A 21,017-nucleotide genomic window follows, 5' to 3' on the forward strand; every position below is an offset into this window, starting at 1 on the left:
GAGCATTGCACATGGAGTTGTACTAACCACATTTGAATCCCATCTCAACCACTCACTAGCTGTGTGTCTTTGAGTTCCCTAATCTTTAGACCTTAGTTCCTTCTTCATAAAAGGGATAAAAACAATGCCCGCCTCAAAGCATTGCCATGAGGGATTAAATGGATGAATACATGTAGAGTTCTGAAAACAGTGCTGGGCACATAGTAAGGGCTCAGTGAGTTACCCATTATGATTGCCATCATTATTACTATAAATTACTGTAGTATTACTTGAAGACAATACTTAGTAATAATAACAATAATGAAAATAATCACTGAAAGAGAGGCATCAAAGATGATGTTCAGGGTTCTGCCTAATCCACCAAGGAGAGGATAGAACCATTTACTGAGACAGGAACACATGATGAGGAGCAGGCCTGGGACAAAGTGTTGAGTTGATTTATGTACATCTCAGGTTTGAGGGAATGACAGAATATTCAAAAACATTTGTCTAGAAGACAGTGGATATAAATTTCTGCATCTCAAGAGACAGGTGTGAGTCAGAGTTAAAACTGTCATAACCGCTCAGTATCCTAACCAGTCCTCTCTGAACACGCACCATGTTCTCAGCCTCTAGAAATGAGGTGTTCAGAGCTGGACACAGCACTTCAGATATAGTCAGACCAGCCTAGAGTACATGTATGTCAGGAAGGAAGGGCAGTTCTTACACATGGTCAAAGGCAGCAATCACCTACAGTTGCCAGTACTATGCTGGGTGCTGGGCCTAGGAAGATAGGTAATACGCACTCCTGTTCTCAGGAACTTGCTGCCAGTAAATCAGTTATCTCTGAGGTGGGTATAAAGCTTTATCCATAACATAAGAAAGAAAATGTTCTTTGGGGTTTTTTTTTTCTTTTCTTTCTTTCTTTCTTTCTTTCTTTCTTTCTTTCTTTCTTTCTTTTTTTTTTAGATCTCAATCTAATTTCCAGTAGAAACTCTCATTCTATTGTGTTCCAGTCAATTTGGGCTCCACTTGCCCTGTCCCTGGGGTTAAATGTAGGTTTCAGGGATTCTCCAGAGGCATCCAGAAGCAGGTCCTGGTGTTTTTCTGTCATCTGTGCATGCCGGCATTTACTGAGATGGCTGTCAGCCTCTCTGGTCCTCTGGTATAGGTCCACACAGCACCTACTGAGCCATCCTTCTGTTCCTCTCCTCCCACAGGGCTCTTGGAAGTCTAGGATTCTTTCTGTCTCTCTCTCTCCTTCCCTCCCTACTCCCTTCTCTCCATCCTTCACCCCCCGCCCACCCATCTCCCTGTCGCCACACTTCTCTGAGGTAGTCACAAAGAAATGCTGGGATGCCAACTGAGGCTCTGCCTAGCCCAACACCCTACAAAGCCATTCCTATCATAGGCCTTCCAAGGAAGGCTGAGCCCCATGGAGAGACAGGATGAAAGTGGCCCTTTATCAGAGACCACACCATCTACCCATCAATTTCTCTCTAAAACATGTCTCACAAATAAAATACTGCAGAATAAAAAACATCTTACTATTTCCAGATATTATTATGCATCACAGTTCACCCTATCTCTGCCCCTTAAAACCAAGTGCGTCCACCCATAAGGATAGAATCCAGCAATCTTTTGATTCCCATGTTTATAGCCTGATCTCCTCTCTCCATTGCCAGACTCTTGGGTCCATGAATTCTCTCCCATTCTGAATATTCCTGACACTCAGAAATTAGTGTTGCTACTCAGTCAGCTACTCTACCTCCAGTGTGTCCTCGTGTTTCAGGCAGGATAATGAAGTGATCAAAACCAGAGGCAGGTAAGAAGGCAAGAGATTGTCTGCTATAATCCAGGCAAGATGTGATGAAGGCCTAAACTTAGGGAGGGCCAGTGGGTGTTCAATCCCCCTCTCTTGAGGGATGCCAAGACCTCTCCAAGGAGCTGGATTAAAGATATAGTGCCACAAGAAAGGCTGTGAGACTGGGGAAATCAGAAAAGCAGGAAGCAGGTCAAGAGGAATTCTGAAAGTAGTAAATAGATGCTCCTAGTGGCTTTTAGTGAGATCCTCCATCAGGCGTGGCAGGTTCATCAATTACATTCAAAAAGTTGACATGAGACAGTCATGGGAATAGGGACAACGGAGAGGAGGTAGATTTGCCTACAGAATCTGGTAACCAGTTGATGTGTAGATCAAGGGACCTGATAAACTCAAATTTCTAATTGGAGGCAAGGAAAAAAGACCTTCCTCTACCTTCTATGTTTAGTGTGACTGGCTCCTGTGAATTAAACTGAAAAAAGACAGGTTAATAGGAGAAGAGGCATACAAATTTTATTTGATGCTAATATCTTAATTTTTGTACATTCATGGAAGACCTTAATAGAAAAAAAATGAAGACCCAAAGAGGCGTTTAGACCCAGGAGCTTATATACCATTTTAAGAAAGGACAATAAATTTGGGGAGAAGTGACAAGACAAAGGAAAAGGGGCTTGGGCTTCTAGCAACAGTAAACCATAATGTAGGAAGGTAAATAGATGGGGGAAACTAATGATAGATAAGATAATGTGATTTATAATACGAAATATATATTTGGTCTTCATCCCATTTCTGTCACAGAGTTTCTAAAACCCTTGGAATTTCCCAAGTGATGAGAGCTATAAAGGTGTTTTTTGTTGTGTTAATAAGGTGACTTTTAGAGGGCACTAAAGGATGGTGTCTAATTGCTCGGGGACCCAGCCCTGTGATATGAGGGTTGGAGCTCAGTCCCACCACTGACCTCCTGGGAGGGGAGAGCGGTGAGAGATTGGCCGATCACCAACGGCTACTGATTCAATCAACCATGCCTATATAATGAAGCCTCCATAAAAATGAAGTGGATAGAAACATGAAGAGTTTGAGTTCAGAGCAGGTGTAGTGGGAGAGGCAGAAAGCCAGAGGTGGAATTAGGGAAGACAGGGCTTAGCAGGGAGGATGAATACTAGCAAGGTCCAGAATGTGGTTGTGATACTGAACAGGATGAAACTCTTTGGAAGCAGGTAGGCCGAGGATCTGAGGGCTGCAAGTGTTGCACAGGTTGTCCACTTGGACACGGAAGCTGCCTGAGATATTGAGGCTGCCCTTCCCTTTTTTTTTTTTTTAATAATTTATTGTCAAGTTAGCTAAAATACAGGGTATACAGTGTAGTCTTGGCTTCGGGAGTAGATTCCCGTGATTTATCACTTATATACAACACCCAGTGCTCATCCCAACAAGTGCCCACCTCAATGCCCATCACCCATTTTCCCCGTCCCCCCCCCCAACTTTCCCCCTCTTCAACACGCAGTTTGTTCTCTGCATTTAAGAGTCTCTTATGGTTCGCCTCTCTCTCTGTAACTTATTTTTCCTCCCCTTACCCTATGGTCTTCTGTTAGGTTTCTCAAATTCCGCATGTGAGTGAAAACATGATATCTGTCTTTTGCTGACTGACTTATTTCACTTAGCACAGTAGCCCTCGAGTTCCATCCATGTTGTTGCAAATGGCAAGATTTCATTCTTTTTCATCACCGAGTAGTATTCCATTGTATATACATACCACATTTTCTTTACCCATTCGTCAGTTGATGGACATTTAGGCTCTTTCCATAATTTGGCTGTTGTTGAGAGTGCTGCTATAAACAGTGGGGTGCATGTGCCCCTGTGCATCAGCTCTCCTGTATTGAGGCTGCCCTTCCTGGCACACCTGCTTCCCCTCTCTGACCACACACAGCATATTAGCCATCCTTCCCAGCTTTTGTTATCAGAACAATCTGTGAACACTCCTTCCACATTACTCTTTAAGTTGCTGACAGAAATACTAAATAGAACTGCACCAAACATTTACCTTGAACGTGCTTGGGGAGTTCCAATTATGCCTTTACAGTTATGAAGCATTTTATTTTATATAGTTAGGAAGAAATGTCAAGATAACATTCTACGCATTCAGCTAACTAATCCCTCATCTCCAACTACTTTGCGCTGATGGCTTGATCATCAGGCATGGCACAGGGAGATGAGTGAAGTATTTATCTTGTGGTTTATTTCCTGGATTCTATCATGTATAGGAAAGTCATATCTCCCGGAATCTATTAAGCACAGGTCTTGTAAATAATAATAGGCTATGTGTCTCTCAATAGATTATATACAAAATCCCAAAAGTCGCTTGGGCTTTGTAGCAGTGATGTTTTTCTGCTGCACCTCAACCTGAAAAACTCAAATTTCATATTCAAGTCTAGGATGCTAAGGGGAACGAGAGGGGTAAGGGAGGTAGAACCAGAGGGGAGAGGGTGCTGCTGGGAGCGATCAGACTGGGAACGCAAGGAGCCCAGAAGGATGAAGACGTATTGAGTCAGATGAGCCAGATTCTTGCATAGAGCCTGCCCTCCTTGGCTTCTGGGAGGTTGGCAGGTCATTGATCTTGGTTTCCTCTCTACTAAGTAGGGATCACACCAGTCTATCAGGCCTGGTTCAGTAAGTTAGCACAGGAATAAAGGCGAAGCAATGGAGGGTAAAGTGCTTTGTAAACTCTTAGCCATTAGAGGTGTGCATTGTGTTTATTAGGGAAGACCTTCTGGGCCCGCATTTCAAACATTCAGCAAGCCTTCATGGCAAGTCCATTAACTCGTTGCCCATCTCTATGCATAATCCTTCCCATCAGCAAGATCTTTGGAAAACCGGAGCTATCTGAAGAGCTGTGTGCTTCTGGTTCCAGAGAAAAGCTTCTCCTGCCAATCTTTTTTTTTTCTTTTTTAAGTTTTTAATTAATTTTGAGAGAGACCGAGAGAGGGAGCAGGGGAGGGGCAGGGAGAGAGGGAGAGAGAGAGAATCCCAAGCAGGCTCTGCACTGTCAGCACCAAGCCCGATGAGATCATGACCTGAGCCAAAACCAAGAGTCGGACGCTTAACTGACTGGGCCACCCGGGTCCCTTTCTCTTGCCATCCTAACCTAAACCCAGGCCTGTAGGCTCATCTCAGCACCAGGTAGCAGTGAAAAGAAATCTGAATGTAAAACACCTTAAAGAATAATTTTGAATTTCCTGCAGGCAGGGGGTGGGGGGTGCAGCTTGGTAAGACGAATCGTCCTTAGTCAACACATAGGAAAACACCCTCAGATCCTGTTCTGACAACAGTCTCCCCGAGGCCTATCATGAATGCAGCCGCTCCCCCAAACCACTCCCCGCCCCCCAGGCTCCTGCTTTACCCCTGCTTCCACCTCTTACTTGCTTTTTTCACTCACGTGTGAATAATAACCTGATGCTTCTCTCCACCAGTAACCCAAGCAGCCCATCGCAGCCCAGCAGCTCAGCTTTGAAGGTTAGAGGAAATGTGAATACTCAATTTTTGTTTTCCGATGACACTTCATTTTCCGGGTCACGCTGCCTTTGCCCTGAAACTATGTATGTGTGGACTCAGAGGGGTGGCAGAAGGAGAGATAAAGATCTCCAAGACTTTACCCCCGACTCTCCTTCAGCCCCTGCGGAGGAAAGCGCTTACCCAGGCTAGTGCTTGCTCAGAAGCTGGAGTCTCTGGCTGCTGGCACCCACTTCCTCTTTCAATCCCCAGAATAACCACTGCTCAACAAGATTGAGTCCCCAGGCAGATAAGCGGCTGATAAATTGTTTCAGTGAAAGGTAGCTGTTAAGATTACCAATAGCATGCTGTGTGCTGTGGGGTATTCAAGGGATATATGACCCACTCATCTTGGAAAAGTTGAACCTCTATGAGCGCAGGTGAATAGTGTTTCTTGCGTTCTAATACTCACAGAACCTTAAATTGGGACACGACCTCGGGAAAACAAATGTCTTGTCCCCTGCCTTTCGGCAGGAAAAAATATCTTTAATTTTCGTATAAAGCCCTTGAGGCTCAGACAGGTTGAGTAATTTTCTCAAGGTCAGACGTTTGGCTGGGATAAGAAACAGGTCTTCCCTAGCCTCCTGGTTCTTCATAAGAGGATGTAAGACAATGTGCTCTCTGTTCAGAAAGTAGTGTTTGCCTTCTAAAACTGTCAAGTACAAAGTTTTGAAATGGATCACTCTATTGTTGTGAATCCCCTTAAGAAATTTGGGTCATCTCAAACCGAGGCTAATTAAACACCAAGAGCTATGTTTCCAAACCAGTGATGAGCAAGGACAGAGGACAAAGTGGATGCCATCTATCCTAGAGAGGATAGATACACTGTTAAGAGGGAAGGAACAAATTTTAATAAACAATGTAACAGGAATGTGACAACCAAGGAGAGATTTTGAATGTCTTAACACTCTCTTTCAAAACAAATGTGGCAGGGTGGAAAAAGGAAGAAGCAGGAACTGGCCTCAAGGAATGTAAGTACAAAGGCATATTGATTAAGAAATGTACGTAGTTGCATGAAATAAATATAAAAGAAAAACCAGATCAGGTTTGACTCTGCTGCTACAAGAAATTACAGAACATGAAGATTTCTCCTTGCTTCCTTTTGGTCTCTCTGGCTCTCAGGCAGACAGTCTCTCCTACCATGCACATGCGTGCACACACACACGGTAAGGATTGTGCACACAGCACAAACTACCACATCAAAGCTCATAATCACCCTCTTTCAAGGTTGCTGTAAGTCCAAAAGTTGAGGCAGTTTATTCGAAGAGCTTTTCAAATGTTACTGGCTATAAAAGTCTCTGCACTTTTCTATTTCTTGCCTTTAAACTCAGTTACAAAGTCCTTTTCTTTTCCCCTTACCCCCCCGAGATGCAGTCTGCGATAGCATTAGTAGTTCTGAGATGGTGAACAGCGGTGTGCTGTTCAATTGGCCAGTAACTTCAATCCACCAGTTAGACTCCTGGTGGTAAAAACACATTAGAAGTCCACCCAAAACTCAGATCAGTGTTGACCATACTTTTCTTGACCCCCTAATGACATCCTTCTTCCCACACACTTTTCTGATCCATCTTGTTTTCTTTTTAACGTTTATTTATTTTTGAGACAGAGAGAGACAGAGCATGAACGGGGGAGGGTCAGAGAGAGAGGGAGACACAGAATCTGAAACAGGCTCCAGGCTCTGAGCAGTTAGCACAGAGCCCGACGCGGGGCTTGAACTCACATACCCCGAGATCGTGACCTGAGCCGAAGTCGGACGCTTAACCGACTGAGCCACCCAGGCGCCCCATCTTGTTTTCTTTTAAATGGACATTGTTTTTTTTTTTAAGTTTTACATCTGCAGAAAAATTGAGGGAAGAGTGTAGAGTTCCCATATATCCCCTCCCCCCATCCCAGTCCGCCTATTTGCAACATCTTGCATGAGTGTGGCACCCTGGTTACAGCTGATGAGCCAATATTAATACATTGTTCTCACCAAAAGCCCATAGTTTACACTAGGATTCATTCTTTGTGTTGTATATACTGTCGGTTTTGACAAACGTATAATGACACCTATCCAACGTCACAATACCATACAGAGTAGTTTCACTGCCCTAAAAATCCTCTGTGGTCCACCTGTTCACCAGTTCCTCCCCCAAACCCTGGCAACCACTGATCTGTTTCGTATCTCCATAATTTTGCCTTTTCCAGAATGTTACATAGTTGGAATCACACAGCACATAGACTCTTCACATTGGTTTCTTTCACCTAGCAATGTACATTTAAGTTTCCTCCCTGCCTTGTCATGCTTTTTTTTAATAATCTCTACACCCAATGTAGGGCTCGAACTCACGACCCCAAGATCAAGAGTAGCACGCTCTTCTGACTGGGCCAGCCAGGTGCCCCTCTTTACACGGTTTGATAGCTCATTTCTTTTTAGTGCTGAATACTATTCTATCAGCTGGATGTCCCGCAGCTTATTTATACATTCACCTACAGAAGGAGATCTTGGTTGCTTCCAAGTTTTGACAACTATGAAAAAAGCTGCTATAAATATCTATGTGCAGGTTTTTTTGGTGGACATAACTTTTCATCGTGAGAACTGTGACTGCCGGATCATATGGTGTTTAGTTTTAATAAGAAACCGCCACTTGTCTTCCAAAGTGTCTATACCATTTTGTATTCCCACCAACAATGAATGAGAGTTCCTTCTGCCTCACATCCTGGTCGGCATTTGATATCGTCAGTGTTTGGATTGTAACTATTCCAACAGCTGTGCAGTGGTATCTCATTGTTGTTTTAGTTTGCAATTCCCTAATGATTCATGATGTGGAGTATCTTTTCACATAATAATTTGCCATCTATTCATCTTCTTTGGTGAGGTGTCTGTTTAGATTTTTTGCCCATTTTTTACTTGTTTCCTTATTGCTGAGTATTAAAAGTTCCTTCTGTATTTTGAATACTGGTCCTTTATCAGATGTGTCTTTTGCAAATATTTTCTCCTAGCCTGTGGTTTGTCTTCTCATTCTCTAAGAAAATCCACCAATTTTTCTAAATCAGCGTGTTTTCTATCCTTTCCTTGTTTCCTTGAAAGTCTTCTCTGATTGTCTGAAAACTGAGGAAAAGGAAATTTCTATATCAAAGCTCTCAAGGCACTAGGAAGGAAGCCAGACAAACCCAAAAGTCCCGAAGCAATCTGACAATTCAAGTCCTAAGGAGAATCAACTACTAGCGGCTACAGCAGTGGGTCCGGGAAAGAAAAGCTGCCCCTGCACTTGCAGAGCCTAAAATAAAGCGTCATGAGAGAATCTAGCAGCTATAAAGCGATTTAAATTCACAGAAAGAGAGCGCCAAGCACAGTGGTGTGGACGGGAGTGCCCAGTCACCCTTCCGTCCTCGGCGAATGCTGTGCCTGATAAGCAGAGGGACCAGCTGATTCTCATCAGCCCATGAACACCACACACAGAAAGAATTAAGGAATCAAACCTAAGAGTTAAAGAGGAATATGGTTACATTTTACCGATGAGTCATCATTTCCCACATCGGCTCAGCTCTGGACTATATCAGAGACATGGATGGGGTTACCCAGCACAGCCCAGACCACCAGGAGAGGCCGTGCGGGCAGGATCACCTGCACCCTCTTGCACAAATAAATAAGCACGAACGGTTCAGAAAGACCAGCAAAGTAATGTAAGTACCAGAAGCCCAAGAAGTGGTGATTCCGGAAGGGAAGTCTGAAATATCTCCTCTAAACTTCACAGTCTCACAATTGCCCTGATTACCCCGTGGAAACAGGATGAACTTGTCAGGTAGGTTTTACCCATTTGTTGGCTTCTCACTGTTGCCAAATATAGGTCCCAGGAATTGTGTTTGATCACTCTCTCTCTGACCGTTTGAGCCTCTTTCTCTCAGGCACAGTGGAACAGAATAACCCCTTTTAGTCTGTCAGGAGGCACCTGTAATATCAGCTGTAAGGGATCCCGTCCGATTGGGCCATGGATCGGGCAAGACCTAGAAGGTTATCTAAAAGGTGAACTGTCCCCACCCACAAAATTCAAAATTACATTAAATTAAAAGTAAATTATAAAGCAAATGTTGGAACGTTAAAAATACTGCATTTCTCGGGGCGCCTGGGTGGCGCAGTCGGTTAAGCGTCCGACTTCAGCCAGGTCACGATCTCGCGGTCCGCGAGTTCGAGCCCCGCGTCGGGCTCTGGCCTGATGGCTCAGAGCCTGGAGCCTGTTTCCGATTCTGTGTCTCCCTCTCTCTCTGCCCCTCCCCCGTTCATGCTCTGTCTCTCTCTGTCCCAAAAATAAATAAACGTTGGAAAAAAAAAAAAAAGAAAAAAAAAATACTGCATTTCTTATGATGATTACTTCATCACTTTTATATTTGTCAGATCATTTATCCTTTCCAAAATCTCTTTCCCCCTCTCTCTCTGCCTCAGCTGGGCTGACTTTAATGATCCCAGATAAGAAGGCCCAGCTATGCCCTGGGTCCCGTTGGACAACTACCCAAAACCCAAGAATGGGACAGCCCAGTCCTGGGATCATCAAAGAGTGCTGAAGGAGACCACATAGGGACAGACATCATTAATTCTTTGCCTTTTTTCCCCCCGTGGTCTGCCCTTCCTTTTCTACCATAAACTAGATAAATGTATTATAGTGACATGATATTGAGCATGGTGGTGGCTGAAAACGGAAGGGCATCTCAAACCCCGGTAGATTTTTCTTTGCCTGTTACCGAATACTTCTTTCAGGTAGCTGACAAATCTGTAGAAACAAAACGCTTGTATCTATTAATAATAAATACTCCTGAATTGTCACATCTCTGGCTCCTTTGCCATTTAAAATTTGAAATTTTTAAAAGATATGTTTTTCGACATCTCCAGGATTGGGAAACCCGAACTTTCCACTGGATCTTAAAAACTGTAATTTGTTTTTGGGGGCAAGACTTAACCTTTAAATTGCTTTTCATGTTAATTTGACTCTGCCTCCCCCGACCCCCTCCTTCTCTTACCCTGTTCACAGTTGTCCCCGCGTGGACTGACAGTTTCCTGTCACTGGAGCCGTGAGCCACCTGGCCCTCCAGTCCTCTCAGCCAGCCCAGATAGAAAGGAAGAGATGGCCCTCTCGTATCTGAGAGTCTGAACATCCACTGCAGTCGATATTAGCACAGGAACGTGTGACCCAAGAAGAAGTGGCTATTCCTTTCCTTGGAGGTCCTTTCAGAAATAATCCTCTGTCTGGACAAACAGGTTGGTTCAAGTACTGCCCTGCCTAAATTCTGAGCGAAACAGGTCAGGAGACTTCTAGTCTGAGGGATCTGTTACTGGTGCTGAAAGAGACTCAGCTGATTCAAGTCAGAAGGCAAGGGAACCCTCACATCAAACCCCAGGTTAACCCCAGGTCTCTCCTCTCAAGGAAAAACCCTTAAGCTTGTTCCCAGAGTCACAAAACACAGGACTTGAACAATGTGGGGGTAGGGGAACCAAACCCCACACAGTCAAAAATCCACACAGAACTCTTGACTCCCCCCCTCAAACTTAACCACGAATAGCCTTCTGTTGACGGGAAGCCTTACTGATCACATGAACTGCGCATTTTGTTAGAAATGTTGTGGGGGCACCTCAGTGTTTCAGTCAGTTAAGTGTCTGACTCTTGATTTCGGCTCGGGTCACGATCTTGTGAGTTCAAGCCCTGCCTCCGGCTTTACACTCTGCAGAGCCTACTTGGGATTCTCTCTCTCTGCCCCTCCCCCATTCCATTCACCCTCTCTCTCAAAAAAAACTTTAAACAAATGTTATGGAAAGAAAATTTATTAAGAAATTCATTTTAAAAAAAGGAAGTACGGGGGCGCCCGGGGGGCTCAGTCGGTTAAGTGTCCAACTTGGGTTCAGGTCATGATCTCACGGTTCATGGGTTCCAGCACCGTGTCGGGCTCTGTGCTGACAGCCCGCTTCGGATTCTGTGTCTCCCTCTCTCTCTCTCTGCTCCTCCTCTGCTCACACTGTGTGTGTGTGTGTGTGTGTGTGTGTGTGTGTGTGTGTGTGTGTCTCAAAAAATAAACATTAAAAAACTAAAAATAAACATTAAAAAACTAAAAATAAACTTTAAGAAAGTACATTTACAGTACTGTATTTATCGAAAAACATCCGTGCATCCGAGTGGACCCATGCAGTTCAAACCCAGGTTGTTCAAGGGCCCACCGTATATTTATGACTACCACCAGCACCGTTGAAGAAAAAGGCACTTCTACACAAAGCTGAGGAGCAAAATAATCAGACTCAGCATAAGATGAAAGACCTCATTCTCATTTTTATCAATTTGCTCACTAAAATTCCGATTGTTGTGACAAAGTAATTATGTAGAGGAGGCGCTATTTCAGCTGACATTCTAATAAAGTAGCAGCAGGGGGCTAATCTACCAACGTTATTGGGTAAAGAATTACAAGGTGAAGCCAAATTGTAAATAAATGTCCCACTGCTCTTACAGAGTTTGAATATACTAAAATTAATGCCTAGAGCCTAGCAGTGCAATTAATTTTGATATAATGCCCAACGTAGAGTGTGGGCTTATTAGCTAAGCCCTAAACAGCAAAGACAGGTGGCTCAAGAGCTTAGAGCCCGAGGCACCAGACCACTGTGCCCGAAACGTATTTCTTAGCTAACTCCCCTCAGATCTTCTGCAATGGAACTGAATGAGGCAAAAGTGTCCACCACACCTGTACTTAAGCATAAAAGGGTTCTTTTTCATGCTGAGAAATTTGTTGCTAAACAGATGCAAATCCCACCCTACATGCCTCCAACGCTAGGTAGCCAGTGGAGCAAAGGTGAGAATTTGAGCCTTCGTTTCTAGAACAGAGATAATGTTTCAAAACAACCACCAGGCCTACCACATCATCAAAATGTAATTTTACGGGAAGCCTTCCGTAATGTATACAAATGTCAAATCACTGTGTTGTACACCTGAAACGAATATAATACTGTATGTCACCTATACCTCAAGTTTTTAAAAATGTAATGTATAAAAGGTAATTTGTATAAAATGTCGACTCTCAATATATATTTGTGTTTTCACAAGGATTCAGTAACTGTTCACGTATAGTTTTTTTCTAATGTGTATTTATTTTTGAGAGAGAGACAGAGTGCGAGCGGGGGAGGGGCAGAGAGAGAGGGAGACACAGAATCGGAAGCAGGCTCCAGGCTCTGAGCTGTCAGCAGAGTCGACAAGGGGCTCGAACAGTGAGATCGTGACCTAAGCCAAAGTCGGACACGCGACCGACTGAGCCACCCAGGTGTCCCTGCTCAGGTATAGTTGTAAAAGTAATTTCAGTGGGCTTTTTTGCTGTCCCCTTGTACTGCATCAAAGCAACGGAAAACCTGTATTTAATTTTAAAAAGCATTCTAAAATGTCCAAGTTCTTAAGGCCCAGAGGAGAACAAGGCAAAGCTGAGCCCTTCACAAACAGTAACAGAAATGATCTCATTAAGTACCACTGTCCAAACATGTCTGCTCTTCAAACAGATCAGGTAGCGAAAGATCCAATGGAGGTGCTGGTTTCTACTTTATCTCCACCTACAGGTTTTCACTTAAGCTGAACCTGAAGCTTATGTTCTTTACAGGGTTCGCTTGTTCTAGAAGGAAAGAAAAACATTCCAAAGGAATGATTTTAAAAACTAAAAATTATGGTTTAAATAATGCTATCACTATTGGTCGAAGCCTGGAATACAAAATCAGCAACACAAAAAGACCCCTTTAAACGTTCACACTGATTTTCCCCCTAATTTTGGTTTGCCCTGCTGCACCCCCTCCCCCATCTTTTAGAGCAACACAAGCCATGTCTGTTCACAGCAGTTGTTTTAGAGAAAAACAAACCCCTAGGCCAATTAACCCAATAGGAGCTAGTTAGTAATTTGTGTAATTCATTCAGCTGCACAAATATTTGTGTGCATCTACTAGGTACTTGGGATACATCAGTGAAGAAAGCAATCATCAAGAATCTCTGGCCCCGGGGTGCCTGGGTGGCTCAGTCCTAGGTGTCCCACTCTTGATTTCGGCTCAAGTCAAGATCTCCCGGGTTTGTGGGTTCCAGCCCATGTCAGGCTCTATGCTGGCAATGAGGAGCCTGCTTTCAATTCTCTCTCTCTCTCTCCACCTCTCTTCCTGCCCCTCCCCCACATGCACGTGCACTCTCTTTCTTTCAAATAAATAAACTTTAAAAAATAAACTGGAGTTCTATTCAGGGAGTTCCTTATTTCTGTTGGTGTGTCCCACCTATCCAAACTTCTGTTTTTCTCTTATTAAGCCTGTGTTATACGGCTCAGCTGAGAACTAAGGAGGATAGAGGAAAATTATTTTTCCTTCCCTACATAAGGACCCCGATTTCTCCCTTTAAAAAAAATTTTTTTTTGAGTTTTATTTATCTATTTTGAGAGAGAGAGAGAGAGAGAGAGAGCATGAGCAGGGGAGGGGCAGAGAGAGGGAGAGAGAGGATCCCAAGCAGGCTCTTCACTGTCAGTGCAGAGCCCAGTGCAGGGCTTGAACTCACGAACAGTGAGACATGACCGAAGCCAAAAGCAAGGGTGGTAGGTTTAACTGACTGAGCCACCTGGGTGCCCCAAAAAGATTTTATTTTTAAGTTATCTACATACCAGTGTTGGGCTCCAATTCACAACCCCAAGATCAAGAGTCACACATTCCACCTACTGGGCCACCAGGCTGCACCCCCACCCCCATTTCCCCCTTCTTAAAGACTTCTTGCTGAGATAGTTTTGTCTTAGAAAGACGACACATCTCTCAGCAGAACTCTGATCCCCAAAGTGTATGTCCCATGTCTTTGAACCCATGGTTTAATTTTTCAATCCGGCATAAATCACCCTACAAATCCCCATTTATTGCTGCCTTCTGTCCTTAGCATTTAACTTGGAAATGCTTTCCAGTGATAGCTCTTCCTTCTTATTTGCAGAAAAGATCTTCATTTTGGACCTTCTTGCCCTCAGATGAACACCGTAAACTTTACCTTTCCGTTGGCTACAAAACCTTCAACTCTTAAAGATGGCATTTGCTTTTGGTTTGGGCATAAAACTTTCTCCTCCAGCTACACTTTCATCACAATTATGAACTTTACCAACTAAGACGTTTCCTCTTACCAATCCCCAGTCTCTCATCCATCCATCATCTACTGCCCTTCTCACTCTCACTCCCCCAAGCCCCTTTTCTGTGCCCTCTGAAAACAGCAATAATTTCCCTGTTATTCAGAGATGGGGGGTGGGGACCCATCTGTGGCTCATGTGTACCTTTTTTTTTTTTTGATTTTTTTTAACCTTTCTTTATTTTTGAGACAGAGAGAGACAGAGCATAAATGGGGGAGGGGCAGAGAGAGAGGGAGACACAGAATCAGAAGCAGGCTCCAGGCTCTGAGCCATCAGCCCAGAGCCCGACGTGGGGCTCGAACTCACAGACCACGAGATCGTGACCTCAGCTGAAGTCGTACGCTTAACTGACTGAGCCACCCAGGCACCTCTGATGTATACCTTTAATTACTAACTTCTTCTCCTGACTTAGTCATTTCAAGCATCATCACCAGAGAAAAGCTAGAGATAGTATTTTATAAAACACATTCACCTAAATGTAACAGAGACAATGCCATTATTTCATTTAAAAATTTATATTTTATTTTTCTCTTTTCTCCAATTTTTCATTAAAAAATTTATTTTATTTTATTTTTCTCTTACTGAGCACTACATTTTCCAGCTTACCTTGCAATTTTACTGGGACTCTATGACTCCGTACTGGCCAGTGGGGGAATGGGTGGAAATGACATAAGCCACTCCCAGGTCTGAACATTAAAAAATATCACGCCGTTCTACACCCTCTCTTTCCTGTCTTCAACAATTTTGGAGGCTGCCTGTTGAGGCTGCATCACAAAACAATGGAAATACGGATCCCATGGTCTCTGGAAAGATAACTCCCAATGACCCACATTTGAATCTAGTTCGGTTGTGCCAACCCACTGAAGCCATGGAATTTCAGGGGTTGTTTCTATAACACAGTCTAGGATATTCCAGTACCATATTCGACCTTAGTTAACTCTTGTTCTACTTCCCTATCTCCCAAAGCAACATTTCACAGATGGAGAAACCAGGGCTCGCTGAAGCCTGTGGCCTGGCTAAACTAGCACAACTAGGAAATGAGGCAGGCATCCCTCTGTCCTCTCCACACCAGAACTACTGCCCTATTCCTGGGGCCCTCCGTATACACTTTCTGCTCTTTGTCAGGTAGGGAAGGGAGAATCCTTTTTCCCTCCACCCTCCTAGGATCCCTGGCTGGGGTCCTATAAGTTAGGTTGACAAAAGATGAGGTTAGCAAGAGGAAAAGAAAACAGGAGTTTATTAACATGTGCATTGTGCATATGCATGGGAGCACTCAGAGAGGAGTAACTCAAAGAGGTAGTTAGAACTTGGGCCTATATACATCTTAGCAGAAGAACAAAGAAGTTTTAGAGAAGTGACAAGACAAAGGAACAGGATTTTAAGTTGCTAGGACAGCAAATTGTGGAAAGGCAAATATTAAGAAACTAATGGAAGATAAAGGCTAGTTACTAAAATTTGTTATGTAGATGCCTCTGGTGCCATCTCTGGGCTAATAAGGGTCTAGAGTTGTCTCCAGTGACTAACTTCTGTCCTCGATAGAGAGGGGAACAGGGAGCACCTCTACAAATTTATGTCCTGCTTTTAGGTAAATATGGGGAGGGCAGAGAGCGTTTCTTGTACTGTATCTGCCTTTTCTCAATTGCCTTCAGCTCAAAATAATTCTTATTCCAAAGTAGTACATTTTGGGATGGCATATTCTGCTACCCTTCAGTAGTGGTCTACAATTTTTATTGGACCATTCATCCTCAATTATCCTACACTTACCCTCTTCAGAAAGGTCATTTGTAAATAATTGCCATTACTCTGTTTAATGTTCAAAAAGTGATAGAATGGGCACACCGCATCTGTGGCCTCCTGGGGAATAATGGCAGACCTCTCTCATGTTTGGTTTATACAACCAGAATATTTGCAAGTTTCATGCTTCCAGCCAGTAAGGCAAAACAAACAAAAAGCCATATATTACAACCAGTACTATAAGGAAGAACCAAAATAAAAATCACTAGGTGATGTCAAAAGGGCCTGAAGGAAATCGTCACAATTCAGTCTTCTCTTATACCATGTTGTATGGAACCTCTACACCATTTTGTCATTTTGCAGCATGCTGCCATTTATAAATAATGACACCTCCCAAAAGACATGGGGAACATAGTTTTCCGTGTGTGTGTGTGTGTGTGTGTGTGTGTGTGTGTGTACATGCCCAAACTTTAGCGATGACTTTGTAAACATTCTTGTATCTAGTTTTCTCTCCCTCTATATCAATAGCACCACCATCTACCCACTTATCAAAGCCAGAAATCTGAGTGTAACGCCTGAGTCATCTGTTTCCTTCACCCGACAGCAAGTCCAATAATTCTTCTTCCAAAATAATCCTCATCTCTGACCTCTCCTATCCATCTTCAATGTCATCTCATCTCTTACCTGAATTAATGAGTAGCTTCTGAACTGGTGTCCCAGCTTCCAGTTGAAATTTCTATTACCCCAATCTCCTCAGCAAAGTGATCTAAAAACATAAATCAGATCATTTCATCCTTCCACTTAAAATTTATAATTGTTTCTTATTGCTTAAAATATGATCCAAACTCTACTATGGTCTCCAAGATTCTACATGACCTCGGTCTGCCCATCTCTCTGGCTTCATCGTATAGACTTGTTCCTACTCCAGTGACAGTCCTGCCAGCAGCTCTGTCTCACCTTTGCCTTGGGATTTGCTCTTGCCTCTGCCTGGAATGCTTCACCCTGGCTGCCCTCATGGCTGGCTTCTTCTAATCCCTCAGGTTTACTTTTAGTTGTCACTTCTCCAAGGAGGACTACTCTGACCACCTTCATGAAGAAGGTCCTTCCCTCATTATTCTCTAGCATGGTATTCAATCTCCTCAGAAAACTTATCACAGTCTGCAGTAATTTTGTCCATTGTGTGTTTACTTGCCTGCCTTCCCCACTAGAACGCTGTGTTTAGAGAGGTAAAATGATAATAGCTAATACTTTCTTTGTGCCACAGTCTACCTTAATTGCTTTATATATGCAAGCATAGCCTGCCAAATATCTCCCGAAACAACACCTTTTGTTTTTTGATACCCAAACATCACAGAATGTATGTATCTCTCAATACAGAGTTTGTTTTAAGCTGATGGAAAATTTTTATATTTATGTCTCCAAAAGTCCAATATAGTTTAGCCAAACAATGTGGGGGGAAAGTTTTCCAGTTTCTTTCCAAATTCAAGGGGTAAAACAGCAGCAACAATCATAGACGTTTTGAAAAGCACAGTGAGTATCCACAGAGGGGGTGTAGTCTTGGATGTTGCTGATGCTCAGAATGACCTCAGAGTGTCACGCTCAGAGTGAGTCATGCTCTGTCACTGGCAATTGTCCTGAATGCATTTACCAGTGCTTTCCATATTGAGCCATTGTTTTTGCTGAGAGCTGTACAATGAGTACCAGAAAAGTTCAGAAAGTTTTAAAGAGAATGGTAGATAAAAATTACAAGGATAAAAATAATAACTACAATGGAAAAGATGTTGCTGTACATAAAACAACTGTTTTAAATTTTTTGGTGATCAATATTTTAAACATTTTGCATAAATGTGCTACATAGATGTGTTAAGGAAAAAAACCTGTTTTTCTATCCTATTAGGTTCTGTCTTAGAGACCTGCAAATTAAACTGACAAAAGACAAATTAGCAAGAGAAAAGACAGATTTTTATTCCTGTATATTTATTTTTCACTGAAAAATGAGACTCAAGTAGACAGAACTTAGAGTTTATATATCATCTTACTAGGGGAGGGGGAGGAGCAGAGCAACACTTCCAGGAGAGCAAATGACTTCTTAGAAAGAGGGCATAAAGGGCACTTATGCAAATGAATTTTTTGAAAAATAAATGGGCCTTTAGAAAAATAGATGGAAGATATGATAGTTTGTGACAATGTCTATCTGGGTATCATGCAACTTCTGACTTTTCAACTCCAAGAAGAGAAGATTAGAGTTGCTGCTGGAGGGTGGGGGGTGCATTTATAACAGTCAAGCTCTTTTTTAAGGCTCAGCTTTTAGGCAGATAAGACTGCTTAGGAACTCAGATGACTTTGTTCAAAATAATTCCTATGCCAAAGTGACATTTTGGGGGGAGGTATATCCTGATCGCTTCCAATGTTTTAGTATACTTTAGTTGTGCGTTAGGAAATTGGTTGGGATTCTGGGTTGAAATGTAATATATTATACATATTTTCTCCTTTTAAAATAATGTGAGCTCTTCCTTTCCAACCCCAGCCCAGCAGAATGGCTCCTGCGAAGAAGGGGGGCGAGAAGAAGGGCTGTTCTGTCATCAATGAGGTAGTGACCGGCGAATACACCATCAACATTCACAAGCGGATTCATGGAGTGGGTTTCAAGAAGCGTGCCCCTCGGGCACTCAAAGAGATCCAGAAATTTGCTGTAAAGGAGATGGGAACTCCAGATGTGTGCATTGACACTAGGCTCAACAAAGCTGTCTAGGCCAAAGGAATAAGGAATGTTCCACACCATATCCAAGTGCGGTTGTCCAGAAAAACATAAGGAGGATGAAGATTCACCAAACAAGCTCTATATGTTGGTTACCTATGTAGCTGTCACCACTTTCAAAAATCTACAGACTGTTAACATGGATGAGAACTAATTGCTGATTGTCAAATGAAGGTATAAAACTGCATAAATAAATAAATAAATAAATAAATAAATAAATAAGAAATAGAACCCAGTTAGCATCTTCACACAGAAAATCTAATTTTCAGATGCAGATTATTAATATATACTGAGATACCATTATTAATTCACTTCAAGCAAATGTCTGTCTTATGTGATAGGTATTTTTATTCACCTTCCCTCTTTTTGTGAGGTATGTAAAGGTTAAGTAACAAGCCCAAGATTCTAATGGAAGTAAGTAGCAGAGCTGGACCTGAACCCAGATATCCTGAATATAAAACCTGTCTTCTTAACCACTTCAGGGGCTAAAGGGCCTCTCCCAAGGAAAGATCCACATCTATCTAGTGCACTGTATGTATCCCAATGCCTGACAAGGCTCAGCCCGTAGTAGCTGATCAATTACTTATCCCAAATGAATTAATTAATGGGTTAAAGAAAACCAGAATAAATTACCCCCAAATATGCCTTTTTGACATAAAAATTGTTTTCAGGTGAAAGCAATTAATAAGTAGCAAATGCAGGGGTGCCTGGGTGGCTTAGTTAAGTGTCTGACTTCGGCTCAGGTCATCATCTCCTGGTTCCTGGGTTTGAGCCCTGTGTCAGGCTCTGTGCTGACAGCTTGATCCTGCTTAGGATCTGTGTCTCCCTCTCTCTCTGCCCCTCCCCTTCTCACACTCTGTCTCTCTTGAAAATAAATAAACGTTTAAAAAATTTTTTAAAAAAAGAAGGAAAAGGTCTCTCTGCCCTCCCCCTAACCTGCCTAAAGGCAGGATATAAATTATTCTTCTTTGGAGACAGACTTTTATCAGATGACATCAGAAGAATCCATAAGCAAACCTTCTTTCATTAGTTTCCTGCCTTATATTTATCTTCCCACAGTTTGTCACCCTTGGAGACCTAAAACTACTTCCTTTCATCCTATCATTTCTCCACAAATGTATTGCTCTTTGTTGAAGATGCTACAAGAGCCAGAGTTCTAAGCCACCTCCTCGAGTTACTCTGAGTTTCTCCCATGTATATATGAGATATACATGGTAATGAGCTTTTGTTTTTCTCCTGTTAATCTGCTTTTTGTTACAAGGGTCCCAGAAAAGAATTTAAAAGGCTAGAGTGGCAAGGATCTTCTTTCCTCCCTTACAGATGAAGGAATATATTTTAAAAAACACTGTAACTACATTTTGCCAAAATAACTGGCCTATCATCTTCAAAGATGCCAAGACCCTAAAAGAATTCCTGAGGAATTCTTCTAGGTTGAAGAAAACCAAAGAGATATGACAACTAAATGCAAGGTGACCCTGGATTGGATCATTTTTCTCTACAGGATACTGAACAGTTGACAAAACATGAATAGGGACTGTGGACTAGGTGACAAATGATAGGACTGACAGCACACGTGAATGATATGAAGATTACTTCAAAGTGGAAACATCTGCAACAGCAAATGCAAAGAATTCCTACGTGAACTTCCCATATCTGACTACAACAGAGCTTTGTGAGAGTCAGCTACCTCCTCCAGGGAGTTCTCCAATCAGGGAAGCCTGACCTTGGGGACCAGGACATTCCAAAAAATTGTGTAAACAAGCTTCATCCCAACCTTCCATCCTTTGAAGCCCTAAACACCTCTACCTTATTAAGGTTGATGTGTAAACCCCTTCCTTTAGCTGTCCAGGTTGTCTCTTCATCTGAAAGCTTCCACATGCACAAACAAACTTTTCTCCTGTTAATCTAATGTCAGTTAATTCATGGCCCCCCATTCAAATATAAAATGGTAGAAGAAAATTTTCCTCCCACCAATATGTATCACTGAATTTCCTGATTTTGACAGTTGTATTATGGTTACAGAGGAGTATCTTTGTTTGTCAGGAGAAA

General features: G+C 42.6%; 1 pseudogene; it reads left to right on the forward strand.

The window, feature by feature from the left end:
• The first annotated feature begins 18,740 nt into the window (after positions 1 to 18,740).
• On the forward strand, positions 18,741 to 19,155 carry LOC112862412 (large ribosomal subunit protein eL31 pseudogene; annotated as a pseudogene).
• The last annotated feature ends 1,862 nt before the right edge of the window (positions 19,156 to 21,017 follow it).

This window comes from Puma concolor, chromosome B2 (assembly GCF_028749965.1).
Source record: "Puma concolor isolate L17-30 chromosome B2, mPumCon1.1.hap2, whole genome shotgun sequence".
Classification (NCBI taxonomy): Eukaryota; Metazoa; Chordata; class Mammalia; order Carnivora; family Felidae; genus Puma; species Puma concolor.